The 19,918-nt window shown below is 35.5% G+C and overlaps 1 protein-coding gene across 4 annotated transcripts in view; it reads right to left on the minus strand.

The window, feature by feature from the left end:
• Positions 1–19,918, minus strand: part of Stard13 (StAR related lipid transfer domain containing 13) — a 532,559-nt gene that overhangs the window by 441,840 nt on the left and 70,801 nt on the right. Inside the window, exon 2 of one of the 4 annotated variants that reach the window (XM_087199584.1) lies at positions 3,818–3,988. The exons of 2 other annotated variants lie outside the window; for them this stretch is intronic. The gene's annotated coding sequence lies outside the window, so the exon portion shown is untranslated. Of the gene's footprint in view, positions 1–3,817; positions 3,989–12,051; positions 12,109–19,918 lie in introns of those variants that run through there. One more of the 4 variants, XM_087199585.1, reaches the window with a different exon arrangement.

Consider the following 19,918-nt stretch of genomic DNA (forward strand, 5'->3'; position numbering starts at 1 on the left):
GCTACCACTCCACACATTTATAAGTATCATTCTTGCTGTAATTAGGTAACAACTCATCACTAGGTAGACTGCTTTTTGATCACTTTTATCTTTTCTTGGTTTGTTTCCAAAATGTTTACTGACATTCTCTGGATGACATAAAGCTTTCTTCTTTGTGAGTCCACAAGCAGGTGCTCATTTCAAGGGAAATCTCCCACATGAGTTCCTTTAAATGTTTCTTGGAGGAGAAACTGGGTGAAGGCATCCCTGGTCTACTACTTTCTCTCTTCTTTTTCAAACAAAATGCTCATCATAACACACATACTAAATCCTCCAACAGTGGTAGTAGCTATATAAGCAAGGTTAGAAAAAAGTATTATATTGGTTTTTTTTTTTTTCCAGGATTTGTTTTACATTCGGTTTTTTTGAAGCTCTGATTTCAAAGATGTATAGAGGGACATGACTTGAGAGACTAAGTACAAATATTCAACTACTAGAATAGTAAATGGTGTGTTCTCTATGACCTGGTTTTTAAAAAATCACAATATTTGTATTGGTAGATGTTCCTATATCTTGCACCTTGTTTTGGGTTTCCCTGAGAATGAAACCATTGGTACAGACTCCACTTCCCAGGAATTGGTAAGAATTCCCCATCTGGTGTCTGAAAGCTCCTTCTGTGCACATTTTGAAGTTTCTGGATGCTTAGCAGGCTCATAATGGGAAGACATCTGTTTCTTTCTGAAGACTTGAGATTCCAATGTTATGAGTCATACCCATTAAGAATGCCAAGTAGGATAATCTACATCTGGGGATCCCATGGTCCTTATAATTTACAGTGCATCTAGTCACAATTACCAAGATTAAGAACTTCTCACAAAGTAATCCAAGGTCTTTCTCTCTCTAAAGTTAACATTGCAAATTGAGCTTATTTTGTTTTTAAGACTGAAAGAAATGTGAACTAACTAATGTGTAGTTAGTTTAAAATTAATATGACAGTTGAGTACTGTATTTTTCTACATGTCTTACTTTATATATTAGTTATATAACTCAAATGTCCAATTCTAACCATCAGAGACCTGGAAGGACCTTGGACTATGGTTCCTTCTCTTTTGAGCCAACAAGGCCTCATTCATGCCCCGTTGTCATGAGGAATCATTCTGTGACCAAGTTCACCAAATATCCAACAGAAACTTGAACAAGCTACAATATGGGAGAGTGGATTCAATACCCCTTCAATACCCTTACCCACAAGAGGTAATAATGTTATGCAGGGTCCAGAAATGAGATGTGGCCTTCTTTATTGACAAGTGCCTCCCAGCACAGAAATGACTGCTGAACTTTTATAATGACTGGATTTTATAAATATTTTTTTTTCTTTTTCTTTTCCTTTTCCTTTTCTCTTCCCTCCTCCCCGTTTTTGTTTTGTTGTTTTGCTGCTAGGTAGTCAATCCACTCCCTCCAAGGAAACATGACACTTCTACAGTAAAAAACACATTGCCATTAATCCTCCTCCAAATACTTCCCCTCACTTGGAAAACACTTGTCTCTGGTGTCGCTTTCTGAAGCAGTTCTTGAAGTTCTCTTTCCAGTCTTTTAATGGCAGCCTGGATGTCCCGAATCAATTCAAAATGTCAACGGCAATTTTTGTTTTAATAAAATCATTACAGAGTATCATCCTTATTCACCCTGTTCACTGATTATGGCACCTTGCAACTTTTGGTTCTTTCCCAAAGTCAAAATGACCTGAAATGTAAACATTTTGAACCAGGGGAGAGGAGAAGCGGGAGGGAGAAGTGTCTTATATTTTTGAGGACTTCCCCCAAAAACTATATTTATTCATCCAATGATGTCTTTGGTGTTAGATTTATGCATTTGTCATTTCTTTCCCACAGTTGAACAAACAGCTGGTCAACTCAGTAAGCTCAAGAGACTTTATACCCATGTTCCTTTACCACTGGGTCAGTTGTGCTAGTGTTGAATTCAAAATAGGGAAGAGATTAGCAAACATTTCGCCAATGTTGACCAAATTCTACACTTTTTGGGAATAGGGAAAAGAATAAATGGATAGAGAGATGCCCAAATGACCCTGAAGTACTTTTCTTTTCTACATGGCATTCCTTCTACTTGTACTGCCCCTCTCCCTTCTTGCTGGCCATACTGTCTATGATCACGAATGGGATTTGCGGAGATAAGTCAGGGTCAAAAATTCAGGACTGATCTCTTCAACTGCAAAGTCTTGAGATGACGAATCTATTTTCAATGCATTTTGATTTTACTATAGCACTCAGTCCAGTGAAAGCTTTTATGAGGAACAGGAACTCATTAATTTTTTGTTAAACAAACTAATAAAATGGTAGATTAGTGAAATTAGATCAGTTAAGATAATGGCTTGAATGTGTCCCTTTCAAAATTCAAGTATTGTTAATATGATAGTACTAGGAGGTTGAGGCTTTCGGAGGTGATTCTGTGGTTCATCTCTCATTAATGCACTTAAGATCATAACAAAAGAGGCTTCATGAAAAGTTAAACCAGCTCAGCCTTTTGTTTTCTTCCATGTAAGCATACAGCAAGAAGGCTCTCACCTAGCCCAACACTAATTCCTTGATTTCAGATTTCCTAGCTTCTAGAATGATGAGAAAACGAATTGGTGTTCTATCTACAAATGAACCAAAAAAAAAGAGTTTTTATTATCAATTGAGTATTTTTAGTTCAAATGTTTTAAAGTTATTGTTGGTGCTTCTTTCTTGATAGTTAATAGCTATAATTAATTAAGCTTCCTTCAACTGACTAATTCTCTCATTAAGAAAAAGTGATAAATCATATAGTGATAATCATATAGTCTTCTACACATCCATATCAATCATTTATGCCCCAAATATTCTTCTTCATAGTAACAAAATTTCAGAGGAATCTTAAAGCTTCCCCACAAAAGATAGGCTAAAAATAATATAGTGTGAGAGATTTAAATTACATACAATGTAACATGGTTTAAAGTAACAAACCACAATAGAATTGGCTGGAATTTTGTGAAGTCCTTTTCTCTGGAAGGGATTGGTAAAAGCATTCCTAGTAATTTTAATATCTTAATACTTTAATTGCTGGTTTAATGGCACAGCTGTCTGAATGGCAGCTGGATGTACTGATCTTTAAAACACTCCCACAAAATTCCATTATTCAATAAACACAACACCAAATATTTCTTCAGGATTTTGTGTTTTACAGAAGGTCCTTTCAAATACATTGTGTCATTCAATCTGTACCATAATCCTTGTTGTATGCATAATTATGTTCATTTTTTTGCTGAAGAAACTGATTCCTGATTAAACAATTTGCATAAGGTACTGAGATTTGTGCAGAACACAACTTGGGTGTAAGCTAAACTGAATCATATCCAACCATATTATATTTTATCAAGGTGGCATTAAGATGATCATGAAGATGATAACTTCTAGTGTATAGAAAAATAAATTCATTGTTAAGACATTGTCTCATTTTTAAAGGCGTTTCCTTTAATTATAAATGTCACTGTGTAAAATAGCAAATATTTCACACTATTGCATTTAAAAAAGTGAGAGGCTCATCAGGTATTTAAAAGGAAAGGGAGCTTGCATTTTTTGTACATAAATTTTACCTGAATAAAAAATTGAAGGAAATTCCTAATAGCAATGTGCTATGAAGCAAAATCTGGTAAATGACCAGTGTTATTTCTACTAAAATGAGTTACATAACACAGTAGCTAGAAATGGACCTATGCAGATATATGGGAGCATGATCAAAATATCCTATGAACATGTAAATTAAAAAAAAATTGTTACAGTGAAAGACACAACGCTGTTACCTGCTTCTCAAAATAACTCCCGTCACTTCAAACACATCTCATCATTCTTGCCATTTTCTGAAGCAGTTTTGGATCCTCTTTCATGAGTATCTTTAGTTACCTTGTCATGGATGCCTTAGTTCATAATTATTTTGACTTTGGGATACACCCAGAAATCCCAAGGTGCCAGATCTGGTGAAGAAAGTGTTAAGAACACACTATAATATTTTTATTTGACAGAAATTGTTGTAAACATTTTGAGTCAATTCAGGACATCAAGACAACCATGACTATGTTCACTTACAAACACTCACTAAAGAGGACTTCTAGAACTGCTTCAGAAAGTGGCAAGAATGATGGGATAAATATGTTCAAATTGAGGCAGTGTATCCTGAGGGGGAATAAAGCAATGTGTTTTTCACTGTAATAAATTTTTTAAATTTAAATCTTCACCATATTTTTTGTCACATCTGATAGTAAACTAATCTTTGAAAAAAGTGAAGGAAAAACAGTGGAAAGTAGTCTTCTCAACAAATTGTGCTGAAACGTCTAGATATCAATCTATAGAAAAATGAAAAATAATCTAGGCACAGATCTTATATCATTCACAAAAATTAAACAAGAAACAATTGTAGGCTTAAATTTAAAAATCACAACTATAAAACTCCTAAAAGATAAGATAGGAGAAAATCTAGGTAACATTGGTATTTATGATAGTTTTCTGTATACACAATCAATGAAATCCATTTTTCTGTAAACTGAAAATTTCTTTTAAAAGTTATGTATATTATTTCTTTCCCATTCTCCTGCCCTCTAGAACCAAGATATATCATGTACAGGTACAAATTCCCAATGATGAGTGTCATCATATTGTATACATCAAATGCACCAATAAACTTAATGGATAAAAACTTACATATATTAGTTGGGTGTGGTGGCACTTGCCTGTAATCTCTTCACCCTGGGAGGCTGAGGCAGGAGGATTACCAGTTTGAGTGCAGCCTGGGCAATTTAGAGATTTAGCAAAAAAAAAAAAAAAAAAAGAATTCAAAAAAGAAAAAAGAGCTGGGATGTAGCTCAGTGCAAAAGTTTTGGGTTTAATTCCCAGCATCCTCCCTTGGAAGTCTATTAATTAAAAAATATTTTTAAAACTATATTTAAACTCAATGTTTAGTATTTTTTTCATTACTGGAAAATGAACCTAGAGTCTTCATATTGAACTACATCCCCAGCCTTTAAACCTTTTTTTAAAATGTTGAGACAGAGTCAAAGTCTCAAATTTTCATAATCATATATATATGCAAAATTATATGTATATATAATTTCTCAGTCTCTCCAAGAAGAATACAAAAAAGTCATCAAAACTGTGAAAATTAAATGAATACTTCTGAAGAAATCCAATTTATAACACATTTCTAGTATAGATGTAGTAATATTCTTACAAAATTGTAGATTCAGTGGCCTTAAAGACATTATATTCACATTCTGTTATTCAATTTAGTACTTGCTAACCCAGTTTAAATAATTAGAATTTGATTTATTAAATATGTCATAAACACAATGAAGAAATTTTCTGCATAGTTGATTTTTAAATTAGCATTTTACTTGTCCCCATTTTCCTCATAATTTGGCTTTTGATAATGGATAACTGTCAGGATATTTTAGTATTTATCAATCCATTTCAACTCTGGTCCTAAAATGTAATAGTTATTATGTATATATAATTATATATTCTTATCTGTATCTGTCTTTATATATTATTATTATATGTGTACAGATATCTTAAAGTATAATGGAAAATTCCTGTTGAAAGTCATTCAAAGTCCTTCCTATAATTACCTTCTCCAACAGATCTATAACATTCTAAATAAAAACATTTGAAGAATTTCAAACCAATGTATATATGAGGGTGGCATGAGCTTTCAGGGGACCCAAGATCAATCCTATCATCTGTCTTGGTACTTAATTATTATAAAAGAGTAATGCTATTACAGCCTACATAAAATAAAGATTGACTTCCACCATCCATTTAATGTGTTTGACCTTAATGGGACTTTAGGCCCCGGATGTTTCAAAGTCTCTGTAATTTTTGAACAGCTTCATTGTAGACATTTCTTTGGGTGGTTTTAATATTTGGTCTACACTTTCCCTGCATTTTCTCTGATCCTGTGATCTAGCCTCACTCAGCCTCTGGCAGTGCTAAGGGATTACTTTGGCCTGCATCCTTTTTTCCTTCCTCCCCTTCCTCCTCTTCTTCCTTCTTCTACTTTTTTTTTTTCAGTACTTTGGCTTGAACTCAGGATCTTCACACTATTACATCACCAGCCCTTTTTTACTTTTGTTTTAAAATAAGGTCTTGCTAAGTTGTTAACTTGCCAAGACTGGGCTAGAATTTGTGACTCTCTTGCCTCAACCTCCAAAATGCTGAGATTACAGGGGTGTGTCACCATGCCCAGCTCATTTCCTTTCTTGATGTTTCAGATAGGGCATCATTAACCTTGGAAATTATAGACAGTTCACCAAAGTATCCATTCTCCTGTTCGGGCACCACTGTAAACAGTAAACTTCAGCAACTCTATGTTCAAGCTACATCCTCTGCATCCAAGCTGAAAGAGTCTATCCACAGTCCCTGAACTCTGTGAAGACTTGATAGAGATCATTATAACAAATGTGAATAAATGGATTTTTTACCACAGTGTTGGATAACACACTAAGGGACATGAGAAACAGGAAACTTCTCTGAAATTAAATGTAGGCTAAAACCAGTCTGGTGATTTGTTCTGATCCCTACTGCTTAAACACAACATTGAAAATAAAATAAAGATGAAAACATGCTCAACATTAGTAAGCATCAAAGAAATGCAAATGAAAACCACAATCCTACTTCATACCTATTAGGATGGCTATTATACAAAAACAAAATAAAACAATTTCACAAATGTTAAAAAAATTATGGAGAAATTAAAATCTTTGTGCACTGTTTGTGGGAATGAAAAATGGTGTGATTGCTATGGAAAAAAATTTTCTCTAAAATTGAACTACTACATAATCCGGCAATTCCATTTTTGGGTGTATACCACAACGGATTGAAAGCAAGGACATAAACAGGTATCTCTACATCCATGCTCATAGCAACATTATTCATGGTTGCTGAAAGATGACAACTCAAATTTGTATTGATAGAAGAATAAAAAAATGTAATATGTATATACAATAGAATATTATTTAGCCTAAAAAAGGAAAGAAATATGGGCACCATGCTAGAACATGGATGACTCTTGAAGGTATTCAATTAGATGAAATAGGACAGACAAAAATGAAAAATTGAATATGAATCCATTTATATGAGGTATGTAGAGTAATCAAATTCATAGTGACAGAGAGTAGAGCAGTGGTTGCTAGAGCCTGGGGGAGGAGAAATGGGCAGTTATTTTCACTGGGTATGGAATTTCAATTTGGGCATAGGAAAATTTCTGGAGATGCATCCTGGTGATGGAAGCAAAACATTGTAAATGTATCTAGTGCCACTAAATTGTACACTTAAAACTGGTTTAAAATTCTAAATTTCATATATATATATATAATATATATATATATATATCTTACCACAATAAAACATAAAATTTAAAAGTATCAATAAAAATATAGGTGGAAATGTCCAAAGAAATTTACATATTAAAGGTCTCTGTTTTATTGGTACAGAAGCTGCAACCATAAGAGATTAAAATAGTGAGTTAAGAACACAATTAGTTAATATAGCAGAGCTAAAAAAACCTCTATGATCCTGAGATTCATAAACCAGAGTCTTTCCATTATCCCAGAATTACTTCCCTTTCTTGCTGAAAGGCTTCTTTCACTTAGCCATTTTCACTCTTAGCTTTCTTGAAAAGACCCAGCACGCCCCTAGGTCCATGAGTCAGTCTGCACAACTATAGCCTCTTAAATCTCTTTCTGGTGATAAATGACATTTTTAAATATGTAGTCTTTGGAAGAAGGGAGGATTTCTAATCTTCCAAAAAAAGTGGGTTTCTAGTTCTCAGTACTGCATTACTTACAGCTGAACAATATTCTCAGACATGCTGACATTGACAGCTGGAATAGTGTCTTGACCCAACATGCCAATTTAGTGAAAAGGCCAGATGTTAAATGAACATAAGAGTTGGTGATCTCATCATTTTTCATTTTGCTAATTCCTTGCCAAACCAGATGTTCAAAGATGTGCAAGATTATTTTGATGAGGGATAGCCACAGTAGGCTTAAATCCCTGAAATGTGAATCCTAACACCTGCTCTTATTCTAGTAGAGGATTCCCTCTTTTCATCCTGCCTGGAATGAAATGGCTCTGACACTGGTTTTCATTTAAGACTGCTGCCAAACATACAGCATAGTGCTATGTGACAACCATGACATTCTGCAAGTATCCCTAGTCAGTCAATCTCATAATTTTTCATAATTTCAGAAATTTCCTCATAGTTAAATCTGGCAGCATAAAGTCTTTATCTGATTATTATCACAATTATGTAAAATTGCCCATGTTGAGGAACCAGGAATCATGTAAGTTTCTTTATTTACACTGTATTTAATATCAACATCAGACCTGTACAACAGACAAGATTAATATTATTTTGAAGGGTGAGAAAATAACAGATTAAAAATAATTTTATTTAATTCCCTATCGACAATCATTCAGATGCCCTTAAGTTCTAACCTTTCATACATCCTAATCATAGCTGGCATTTAAACATTCCTTCAGGATTTCAACTTCAAATCATTACCTGAAAATCATTACTTCAAATCATTACCTGTCACTGTTTAAATCAGTGTTTCTCAAACTTTAATGTGCATGGAAATCATTTGAGTGCAGTATCTTGTTAAAATGCAGATTCATTGGGGCTAAGTTGGACCCAGAATCTGCACTTCTAATAGCTTTCCAGATGCTTCCAATGATGCTGATCCCCAGATCCTGTGACAATCAAGGCTCTAGAGCTACATTTTCTGATATGGTAGCCAATAGGCACATGTGGCTATTGAGCACTTGAAGTAAACTAGTCGGAATTGAGTTGGGCTTAAAGTATAAAATTTATGCCAGATTTTTGTGATTTAGCATAAAAAGAATGTAAAACAGCTCATAATATATTACATGTTGAAATAATATTCTGAATGCATGAAATTGAATATAATATACTGTCAAAATCTATTTCAGCTATTTATTTTTTACCTTTTAAAATTGACTACTAGAAAAAATTTAAATTTATGTATGTGTTTCACAGTACATTTCCACTGAACAGTGCTGCTCTAGAGAATCCTCCTGAATCTTCTCTACCCATTTATTGAGCATTGCCTTGCATTGCCAAAGGTCACACATTGCTGTCTATGCAGGAAGTTTTTGAAATTCCAAGTTTACATTTCATTCTTCATGGTATAGGATTATGTCTTCGCCCTTGAATCTACAACCACAGAAAAGTATATACATTTTAATATATCCTCAATGATGATCATTGAAAGAGCTTTGAACCCTAACCATTTGTCATGGCCTACTGTAGTATACCTCATAGTGCTAAGCACAATACATTGTAAATAGAGAAGTAAACACAATGTTTACTTCTGTGTTTACAATGTGTAAATGCAATGCTACGTTAGTGTCTGGGTCCACCCCACCCAACCTCAATGCATTGCTTATAGTGCTTATAGATTTCCTGAGTTGCTATCCTCTCTGTTAAGGGAATTTTCAATAACTGTAATATAAAACTAATCAAAACATAATTATGAAGGCAAATTACTGTAAGAAGCTATCATCTAATGCATTAGAAAAAGGGATTTGGGGATTATCTGCACCACTGGTTTTCTACTGCAGGATAATTAAAAGTTGATTGAAAGAGAATTGCTTAAAAATTAAAAAGATGAATGCTTCCTTTCGGTACCTTCTTGTGACTAAAACAAGGAATTTGAGAAGGTCCTTGGCTAGAAAGAAAGGGGCACAACAGAAATATTATGCCAAAGAGTATTTGAAGAAGCATTCATTCATCGTCAATTTGAGGTTCAAGGCACACTGCTTTCTGGTATTCAATGGACTGTGCGGCTGCTTTCATTCATTGTTCATTCGTTCACTCACTTATCAACCTCCCACCCCAACTCACAGGCTCAGGTGTTCAACAAGCAACTTTCTAGGTGCCTATAATAAATCAAGTGCTGGTAACACCAGGGTTCATAAGACAGCCCAGTGTAGAGGACAGACATATGTAAGTACTTGAGTTTCCAGACCATTCTCTTTTCTTCTAATCTCTGAGCTGAATCTGGTGTTCACTTTAATTTTCTGACCATTCATGTATCAATATTATCATGTAAGGAATTTCAAGCTGGGTGTGGTGGTGCATGTCTGTCATCCCAGCATTCAGGAGGTGAGGCAGAAGAATTATGTTGAGTTTGAAGCCAGCCTGGGCTGAACAGTGAGTTCAAGACTGGCCAGAAGTACATAGGGAGACCCTATCTTAAAAAACAACAAACACAAAAGAATTTCAAAGGAGCTATAAATATATCTAGTACTGAAGTTCTTTTGAAGACTTAAAATTTTTTTTCAGCCAGTAATTTAAAAATGTTTCCTGGTACTGGTATAACATAAAAAAATCCCCTTAACATTTAATGTGCAGACTTGGGCTGTAACTCTGTGGTTGGATTCCTAGTACTGCAAAAGAAAAAAAAAGTTCAACATATGCAATTTTTGTATTCTAAAAAAAGCTTGGAATTTTGTGTTCGTTTTATTTTAAAGGGACGCCCCATTCCTCTCAGTAGCAGCTACCTTAAACAGCTTGCCAAATTACTCTCTTGCCTTATCCTTCCAAGAGCTGCCGATTCATTGCCAGACAAGGGCATGAAAGTAGTCAAGATCTATGTTTCCAGATATTCAGGGCTGTTATTTATCTTGTCTTGTGAGTAAGAAAGTCTAACTAATAATGACTATCTGGAGTCACATTTTAGGATCTTTATTAAAGAAAATTCTCTCCAGTGGAATTTTACCTTGTTCATCTTGGCGGGGGGGGGATGTGAAATGCTAATTTAGAATTCATTTTCAATTAAAAAACATGTTTCTTTGTATGTGCAATATGAATATATCGGTGGAATCATTTATCCTCTATTAAGATAAGTTCCAAGGGGAAGGAAACTTGTCTTTTTCAGGCATGCATTCCCCACAGTGTACTCAATAAAGTTTTCTAATTAAAATGGTATTTGTAATCACATAAGCAAGGCATGACAGAAGGGAGAGGCACTTTTATTTCTAAGTTTTGTTTCATCAGTGCTATCAGAAAAAAAACTAACACTCCTTATTTCTGAGAAAAGGTAATTTATTTGATAGCCTAATGTAATCATATCCTCTAAGAAAAAATGATTCTTTTTATTTTTCAGAAGCCACACATGGCTGTGCATTTGAGGAGCTTCCTGTAGCCATATTGCATACATGACAGTCATTAATTTAGAGATGATATTGGAACAGGATAAAATTAATTTCTTGCCCTGAAATATAAATTCTCAGGACTTAGCTTTTTTTTACTCACAACCTCCCAACTCTCTGTTCTGGAATAGCTCAAATGGCATATATGTGCAGATTCAGCCTCAGACAATCTTGTGAGTTAGAAAGGATTTAAGAAGCCATTATGGCTTATGTTTAGATATCCTCCCAAAGCCTCATGCAGTGTCGGGGAGGGGGTTAGAGGTGGCTGGATGTAGAGTGTGTGGTGCTGGAATCAAGGGTGTGTGATTACTAATTCAGTCCACTGACTGGTTTGGCACAATTCTGGCCAGGATTAAGGGTATGAGTACTATACTCACCCTGGGGGAGGTAGCCTCCATAAAATATAAGGGACAGAAGGAGGGCTAATGTGCTCTCACCTACCTGCTTGCCATGGACTATTTCTACTCTGTGATGCCCTCTGCCATGCCACCTTCCTTGAAGCCAGTTGACTGTGGACTGAAACCTCTACAAACTGTGAGCCAAACAAACCTTTCCTCCTTTAACTTTGGGTGTCAGGTATTTTGTCTCAGCAACAATAAAAGTAATAGAGGCCATGTTCAAATCTGTAGAAACACACCAGCTCATTTTGAGTCTCAAATATCAATTTCTCTTTGTTCCTGAGACCAACCCCTCTTCAATTACCCCATCCCCATATATATCCCAATATCTGGACTGGATACCTGTGTCAGGATTCATCAGCCAAGACTCTCATCCCTCTGGAGATCACATTCATGTCCATTTTCCTTACCTAGTGTTGGCAGACTCCTCAGATGTCAGTTGCCTGAGTTCTCCAAATAGCATCTGCTTCTACTTCCTGGGCTGTTATTTTGTCTGCCATGAAAGACTTACTTCAATCTAAGCATTTTGAAAAGAACATGGGCTTTGATGCAGCCAGACCCGCCTACCAATCACCACGTTCACTCGCAGGAACACCATACCAAGTTATAGTTTATTGCAGAAAGATGAATCAGCAATTTGGAAAACTTCAGTTTGTGTCAGTATGACATGGGTTTTAGCAATTATGAGATGGTCAGATTTTAAACACCAGTAATTTAATCATACCCCAAAATACTATTCTACAAATTGTTGCAAGACAGCTTTGTTAAACACACATAGCTTTTAACTGGGCTTCTACAAATGGCTGAAATTTATCATTAAAAGAATAGCCAATGAAAAAAAAAAATGGCCAATGGGCCGGGGATTTAGCTCAGTGGCTCTGCTGCCTGCCTCGCAAGTGCAAGGACTGGAGTTCGATCCCCGGTACAAAAAAAAAAAAAAAAAAGAATAGCCAACCCATTACTCAAGTAGTATTTACTACTAGATTTTATTTATCTCTAGGATTTGTAGCTGAGTTTCAAATCAGATAGTTTTCCAGATATTAACCAATTAACTAAAGTCTGAGGACTATCAGTGGATTTTACACAATGTGTGAATTGATAGTTTACCCCAAGCTATGATTTGTTAAGCTAATGGCTATTGTTATCATTATGATATTTTGTAAATGGAAACAGTATATATTTAGCATAGAAAACTGTAAAGTTATATTTGTTTTAATCATTTTATTTCAAAGTCCAATTGTTGATGTTTTCATCATTATGATGGGCAAAAGCTCCAGGTGAATGGGCTAAATCATCAATATATTTATATTCCTTAAATAGTATCTTATTCTACTAGACTATGATATAATGGTTTAGGTCATAATTTCACAATATATCCAGTAGAGTTGGAATGTCCACAATATACATGTTATTCTAATGAGTTTCTGCATTCTTTATTAAGTGAATTATTGATGCTTATAGACAAAATTCCGTCTCTGCCCTTAAGATGCTCAAAATCTAGGAAAAAGTTGGACGGATGTTGGTTGCTCTTTGTTGATGAATTTTAATTATGGCATATCTTAATAACAAAAATAAATTAGTGTCTGAATAATGCAATTTGTTCTACAAATTTTCTTCAAGAATCTGACTGTTTTGCCATCTGACTCCACTTTTAGGGAATCCTGTCATGGTCATCAGGGGCTTATGATTTTTTCTACTCTTACTAGTATCAATATCCTATTATGCTACGCCAGTAATCTTAACATTTCTGAATGAAACTGTGTCCTCAAGTGTCTCTGAAGAAAGATCTCATGATTGTTGTGCTCTTAGGCTCTACCTCAAATGAACTATGCTTGACCCATATGAATACCTTCACATCTCTCTTCATTCACCTGTCTTGTTAACAAGATTGTTTTTTATAATTATGTGCCCGTGCATCCATTACACCTATTTAGACAAAGGTCCTCAAGTGAGGACACAGTGATAGTATCATTTGATGTGAAAGTTTTAGATTGGTAAGAATTTCCATCAGTAACTTCTCGTCCTTTGATATAAACACAACTTTTTCTTAGTCTTACCAGTAGAGACATTTCCAGAAAACTCTGCTGATTTTTTAAGTTAATCTGTAATACATAGTCTAAGTAAAACAAAACAAAACACTCTTCACTTGAAATGCACATAGAGATTAGTGACAAACACCTTAGCTCCTAAATTACTATCCCTAAACTCCTAGACAGAAATTTTGGAGCTGCAGTGAAAGAGCTGGATCCTTTCCTTTACTTCTTTTCTTTTCCTTCCCTTCCTTTCCCTTCCCCCTTCCCTTCCCTTCCCTTTCCTTTCTTTCCCTTTCTTTCCTTTCCTTTCCTTTCCTTTCTTTCCCTTTCTTTCCCTTTCTTTCCTTTCCTTTCCAAAATCTAAGGAAGTATTCCTGATTTGCCATGATGTAAGGAACTTTCTGGGAGTGTTATCTACAAAAGAGGAATTTCAGTTGTGGGAACTTCAATTAAAAAAAAAATAACCAGCAGTTTCTCTTCTAAAATCCATTAAGAAGCAGCCCATCTTTATCTTATTGTGCTTGGTTTTATTTCAAGCATTTTAACCCAAACATAACTTATTTCTGCCTTTATTAGTTTATTTGGGAATCAGTAATTAAAGAAACATTACATCCCTCCCTTAAAACCTTTCACATGTCCCGTGAGCTCCCTCTGCATGAGTTGCAGTATTTAAACACTACAACTAGATCCATTCCCTTATGGAGCTCAGAGGTGTTAAAAGAACATTTCTTAGCCTAAAATAAAATGAATAGTTTGAGGATCCCAGCAACACCCTTAAAAGACACACACACACACACACACACACACACACACACACACAGGTTTATATCCTTTTTTAAAATTAACACACCTCTACCTTCATTATTTACTTAATAATATTGCTTATTGACTTCTTTATTAATAAACAAAAACTCTATTCCCAGAAGCTTAGGTGAGGTGAATTAACTCTATCTCCTTCTTGAGCTTTTTGGGAGGCAGCATGACAGATAAGCCTAAATTACTGTGCATTTCAACAGCAAACATTTTTCACAAAAAGCCTTTTCTAAGGAGGAATCTAGGTCAGAAGCAATAAAGTTTAAAAAGGTAGTGCATTGTGACTAACAAAAGCACTATACGTCAGTTAATACCTTAAGAAAAATTATTTGATGACCTTTAAAAAAAAGTTTCATTTTTCCTGACCTTTCCATTTAATAGGTTAAATGGTTTCAACCTCTGAATAAATTTTTCTAATCTATAAAATGAGGAGATGATGTTCATTTAAAAAAAAAGATAAAAAGATCATAGATAGCCCAAACTTACATCTGAATTAGTTTCCTCTGTGTCCTATGGAATCAAAGAGAAAATTTCTTGCATTATCGTTATTTTCCTCTCATGGCTTTCCTGTCTCAAAGAAAACTTGGGCTGAAGAAAAAAATTTAAAAAATAGGTGGCTAGGACTTTTTTGGGGGATGCTGGGGATCAAACCCCAAACTTCATACATGTTAACATGTTAATCGAGCCCTAAATTTACCAATAAGCTATACCTTCAGCCTTTTTGAAAATGTTATTTTGAAAGAGTCTCTTTAAATTGCTCAATCTGTCCTCAAATTTGCAAACCTGCTGCCTCAATTTCCTGAGTAGCTGGGATTATAGGTGTTCATGCCATTCACTTCTCCATTTTGAATAAAATGAGAATGCTGTCTTTTGGTGAGTGAGTAACACACACTCCCATGATGGAAGATTTGAGGTGGAAAGACAAGAAAATTGTCCCACACAGGATCATTTCTATTGCTGCATCACAGTAGAGGATAGAGGTTAAACTCAATTGACCATTTTTTTCTCCATGTTTCAAAGATTCTTTTTTTTCCTGATATGGCCAGCAGACCTTGATTTCTGTTGCTAAGAAACCTGAAAGGCACTTTTAGTCCTCATGGAAATCCTGCTTAATGCACTCACTTTGACACTTTATTGGCTGTTTGACTTGATGCTAATTGATAGGAGGCTAACTTCAAATCCCTGCAACTGTAAATCACCCAGTGACAAAGGATTCTAGCCCCAGGGGGTCTGTGGAAGAACCTCAGGGCCTTCCTGGGGGGTAGGAGAGTGTGGGAGCCAGAGGGAAATACCCTTCTTGCCCCTCAAGCCCAGTAACTCCACTTTGATCTGCTTAAATGTTGGACTCTCTTTGAAGAAAACATTTCATGAGGACAGAAGAGAGGTGAGTGTTGCAAAAAAAAAAAACTGTCTTGGTGAATCCACCACAAAAGAAAGTTGATTATTTGAGAAATAACTCTCAAGAGTCAGACAGTTCATAAATACTCAGATCCAAGATTAAACAAGGTCTTCTGACTCACCATCTCATTCCATTACCCCCAGGTACTTCCTGTGGCTTCTCATCCTAGTGTGTCCAGGGCCCCATGGCCTGACTCTTTCCCCAGAGTTATGCCACCCAGCAGCCCTTGGGCAAGGTGAACTTCCATTGGTGCATAAGGCTCTACAAAATTTTTCCTGAAAATGCTGAGATCTCTATTGAAAATCTGCCAGTTTTTCTAAATCCTAGTTCCTAGAGTATGTGTTTAATATTAATATAAAAAAATATTTTTTCTTCTGTGGCTCATGTGTATTTGAGAAGAACTTATTTTCAAGAATGAGAGGATTTGGCTTAACAATACTCTGTACTCTATGATGTGAAAACCTCCTCCAAAACACGCCTAGAAATTTTTAAGAGTATTTTTAAATGCCTAGCCCAGCTCAGATTTAAATATAATATCGCAGGGAAAGAAAATCATAGCACTTAGACATGACCTGATACTTTTGCTACTTTGGGGAGGAGGGGCAGCAGCTTGTTAACTCACTAGCTGTTACCAGTATCAAAGTACAAAGATGCGACTTGGACACATTCAAGATGCAGGCATGGAACTGAGCCAGCTCCTAATTCCTAGCATATATAAATTTAGGCTCATGAGGCACTGTGCACATAGCCAAAAGGAATACTCTACCCACCAGCACAGGGTGACAACAAGGAAGTCTCTCTCTTCATATCAAGGCTCCAAGTAGAAGCATACAAATTTTATACTGAAAACTCATATTGAGTTGTATGGATTTGGGAATGGGTGGTTCCTAAGTACCAGGAATCCTCTAAGCTGATCTATTAATTTGAAAAACTTGATCTTCAGTCCAGAGACTAATCACAAAGGATGCCTTTGGAGGCAAAATCAGACCTGTATATTCTGTGGGATGTTGCAATCCAAATTTTATGAGCAGATAACCCACCAGTAAAGTAGAAAGAGAAGACAAAAGGATAGTACATTTAGAAGTCCCAAGACTCTAGATAATGTAACATTCTGGTAGATTATAATATAAAGATTTTTAAAAGGATGAAAGATATCTTAAAACTCAAGGAAATAATAAGAGAATCTTAAAATTAGGTAGATTGAAAACAGCCAAGTTTGGAAAAGTAAAAAAAATTGATTGAAAATTAAATTGACAAATTAAATAGGAAAGTCAGAACTGAAGAGATAATTTGTGAATGACAAAATATGTTTGAAAATATTGTATTAATAAGATTGGACTACTAAGGAGGCTAGAACAAAAATCATCAATATAGTATGTGTGTAATAAAATCATCAAAAAGACATGATAGTGATCCTAAATTATGGGAAATATTCAAGGAGAAAATACTTTTAAAATATTTTAAATCTAGGAAGTCCATAAATCATCACATACACTTAATACCATGTGTGCCCAACTATGAAAACAATAAATAAACAAGGAAGTACATGATAAAGAAATTCTAAAACATCAAAGACAAGTAGAAGATCTTAGGTGAAACCAGAAAGAAAAAGAGCAAAAATAATTTTGATTACAGACTTCTCTACAGCTATAAGTCAGGAAAGAATAGAATACTAAAATAAAATATCTGAAAACCTAAAATTCTATATTTAACTAAATAATAACATTCAAATATGTTGAAATACAGACATTTTCAGAAAAAAAATATAGAGGGATTTCCACTTATAGACCTTTGTTCAAATACATACAAATTTTAGAAAGGAGAGCGTCGAATCTAGAATGTAGAAGATGCAAAAAAGGTGTTAATAAAAAGTTAATAAGCAAATGCTAGTGAATATCTGAGTAAACTGATTCTATTACTGACATCGTGAAACAACCCTAACAATAGTACACTGTAAAAGTCATAAAGAATGAGAAACTAGAGACATTTATAGCTAAATGGATGGACATTGAGGCGATACTCTTAAGTGAAATAAATAGGACACACGTGTGTAAATGCTAAATAGTTTCTCTAGTGTGAGAAACTGAAAGTGTAAATAAAGACTAAGAGGTATAATAGATAATGTGAAATAGGAAGAAAGGGGCAAAGGGGAATTGGAAGGGGTAGGGAAAAAGAAAGAAGGGAGTGGAATTAGTATGAGAAAATGAAAAACTAGAAACAGAGTCTGTGTAAATAGGGAGGGATCGCGGGATTGAAGGGAGGCAGCGGAATGGGGAAAAACCAAGAACCAAGATGGATTATGTAAAGGTGCAAATTTCCAATGACGAATGTTATTATATTGTATACCTAAAATGTACCAGTAAAATTAACAAAAATATAAAATGTACCAATAAACCTAAAAAAAGAAAAAATATAACAGTAACACCATAACTGCTCTATGTATTACATAAATAAATATTTCGCTCCCAAAGTTTATACCAATAAAACATGTCAGAACTCAAAAAAAATGTGGAAGAAAACTGCAGATAAATGATTTTAAGTTTCTTGAAGATGTTTAAAAATATTTCATTTGAGGGCTGGGGATTTAGCTCAGTGGTTCCGTCGCCTGCCCTGCAAGTGCAAGGACTCAAGTTCGATCCCCAGTACCAAAAAAAAAAAAAGATTTCATTTGAGAAGAGACATTGATTGCCTTTAGTAAGTTGTTGCTTTTAATAAGTTATGTGACTTTACAAAACAAACCTACGTGCACACACATATTTATATCTGAAAAAAACTAAACATGGTAAAAATACTCTTATCTATGAGGGCACTACATGTGCCAACTGAAGTAAATTCCTTCTGAGGAAGAAAAGGATGAAAGAGGGGCTTCACTGGATCTTCAAGGTTTTATTTCTGTAAGAAAACGAAAAGCACAAGATCTGTTTCCAGTAATAACATATAAACATCTTGATGTCATGTAATTTATCGTATGTTTGATATGTCATTGTTAAAAGTTCAATGATGCTTTTGATTTTGCGTTTTTAAAAAAGAAAGACAGGGAGTGAGAATCATTCATACTGGGAGGCACAGCCCTGTATCCACCTTTGGTATTTCTCAGAGGCACCCATGGGCCTGTGCTGAGTTCCTGTTTTCAACAGAAGTTGGGACCACAGCTGTGAATTGACTGACAGTGGGCTGAGGCCACTTTGCCTTCAGCAGTGACCATGCAGAGGCCTGTGGCCCTTAGGAGATGTCATAAAGAGTTCAACCCACGAGATATTCATTAGGGCTCGAGTGGGCCTTTTGGGAAAATCCATGAGTTTTTGCTGTGGTTGTTTACTTTTTCTTTTTTTTTTTTGGTACCAGGGATCCAACTCGGGACCTTGCGCTTGTGAGGCAGGCTCTGGAACCACTGAGCTAAATCTCCGGCCCTACTTTTTCTTTTGTTTTTTTCTTTCCCATGCAGGTCAAGATACAAGCAGGGAAAGAGGCAATCACCCAGCAAGTTTCTCTGCTCAAGAAGAAGTGGGTTACCTCCATCCCCTCCTCTTTTGGAGTGCTTGGCAGCACTGGAAGGAGTCAGGCTGGCCAGTGACCAGTGTCAATGAAAGGACACCATGGTAGCAGAAAGACTTTCGGTGAGATATCGAGACACACAGGAAGTTACAAGAGAAAAAGCATTTTGTTTCAATTCCACCCACCGACCTTCCCTGGGTTGAGCTTTCATCAAACAGCAACATCCTCAGGACTCTTAAAGGGATGGCTTTGTATGCCTGGGGGAAAGATACTGCTTCTAAATATAATTGATGTGGCTTTCCTGCCTTCATTGGGGTATCCATTTTCCACCACATAATCTTTCTATTGTCCACACTGATTCCTGTTTGGTTTGGCAGGGGTAGCTGCTGGCAGGCTTTCCCTGTGTTAAATGCTCCTTACTCCACTGTGCAGGGCTCACTAAAATAACAGCAAGCTTCCCTAGCTCTCCAAAAAAGAAGTCAAACTCCACAGGAATTGTGAAACTAGTTTCTGGTTACCAAGAAGACATAGAGAAAT

This window comes from Heterocephalus glaber, unplaced genomic scaffold, assembly GCF_053883595.1.
Source record: "Heterocephalus glaber isolate CG9 unplaced genomic scaffold, H.glaber_assembly_v1.0 deba00001720, whole genome shotgun sequence".
NCBI lineage: Eukaryota > Metazoa > Chordata > Mammalia > Rodentia > Bathyergidae > Heterocephalus > Heterocephalus glaber.